We start from the raw sequence: 2,034 nt of genomic DNA on the forward strand, positions 1-2,034 counted from the left end.
TATAAACTCAATATAGACTTCAATGCTTATATCCTAAATAACTTGCTATTAACATGTCTTATCATTTTTATCTTATTAATTCTTAATACCTTACTTGTTAAATGGTTAATCTAGATTTGTGTTGTGTAACAATTGATACATCAAATACTTGATCCTTCCTAGTATTCGGCCAACATCGCTATTATGAGAGGAACTTGATTTGTTGTCAACATAAGTTAGCATCATGAATACTTGATAAAATTTATAAGTATGGTGTTATGTAAATAAGATGATTAATATGATCATGTTGATAATTAATAAAGAGTTTATACCTTACTTATCTCTAATACTATTAGTGTATCCTCTAACCTTGACATTTGTTTTTATCATTGTATAATCTTCACATTAATTTTACATCTCAAAGTCCTCTTTAACTGATCTTCACCACCACCATCGTTGTTGTTGTTGTTGTTGTTGTTGGTTTTTTTTTTTTTTTTTTTTTTTTATTTTTTTTTTTATTTTTTAAAATTGCCAGGTTATTTATTACTTTGACACTTCTGCACTTGGGATAAGACATCAACTCTTTGATCGTGTCAGAGATCTAAAACAAGATTGAACTAGGAAAATGATAAAAATAAAATAAACAACACTGAAAAGAATGAAAACTAAGTTTGAAATAAAAAATAAAAATATTAAATTAAATGATAAAATTGAAAAAAAAATAAAAGATTAAAAAATCTAAGTAGATAGGAAATCAAAAGAATGAAGAAGAAATTTGAAATAAAAAATGAACGAAATCAAATGATAGGGATGATATTAAAAAAAATACAAAACATAAAAATCAAAATAGATGAGAAATCAAAAGAGTAAGAACCAAATAAAATTAAATAATAGGTGAAACGACTAAAAAATTAATGTTTTCTCCCAAGTACAGGAGTGTCGAAGTAATAAATAACCTGGCAAGACCGGGGTTGAACCACAGGAAGGTTAATTGTACAAATTATAAATAACAATAATATAACAACAATAATAACAACAACAACAACAATAATAATTGTAATAACAATAATAGTAATAATAATAATAATAACAATAATAATAATAATAATAAAGAAAAAGAAGGAGAAGAAGAAGAAGAAGATGAGAACTTTGAGATGAAATATTAATGTAATGATTAAACAATGATAATAACAAATGTCAATGTTAAAGTAAATTCAATGTTAAAAAATGAAATGGAGAAGAAAAAAAAACACATTAATTGAAAAAACAGTCAATTAAGAAAATAGAGATTCAAACTCGAGTCAACCGAGTTAATTTCTTAAACCCTTGACCCATATCATAATATTGTGACAACCCAATAAAAACAAAATCCAATATTCAAGGGATGAAGTTAAAAAAAGAAGAAGCATGGATTGAAAAAAAAAAAGTAAAGGAAAAAAATGAGTCAATTGGGTTGACCTGCCAAACTTATGATCTGTACATTAGAGTTGACGGTGCAATGCTAAAGGATAATATTAAAAAAAAAAGCATTGATTGAGAAAAAAATTAAAAAGAAAAAATAATAAATAAATAAATAAAGCACTATTTCAAAGAATGATTGTACAAAGACTTCTTTAGCACACATTATTTACCACCAAATAGAGGCAATGAAGTGGGTCCTTAGTTGAAAATGATGTACAAATGCAAGGAAAAGAATGGTGTGTCTCTTGGTCATTAATGCTCATGTGAAAAGGAGAAAATAGTCCTCCAAGTAGCCCTAAAAGTACTAGAAAAAAGATGGAAAACAAGAAGAAAAAAAAACATGCATATATCATAATGGAGAAGAAGGGGTTGTTTTCCACCTTTTAAACGAAATTGTTTTGGCTCTATAACATTTTCTTTTAAACCATATTTAGTGTTACGCATGGTTTCATTTAATGTCTCTATTTTTTTCTTTCTTTTCTTTGTTTACAATTGACACGACTAAAAGATTGATGTCTTCTCCCAAGTGCAGGAGTGTCGAAGTAAAAAATAACCCGGCAAGACCGGGGTCGAACCACAAGGAGGTTAATTGTA

Source organism: Populus euphratica, unplaced genomic scaffold, assembly GCF_000495115.2.
Source record: "Populus euphratica unplaced genomic scaffold, PopEup_1.0 scaffold154.1, whole genome shotgun sequence".
NCBI classification, from domain to species: Eukaryota; Viridiplantae; Streptophyta; class Magnoliopsida; order Malpighiales; family Salicaceae; genus Populus; species Populus euphratica.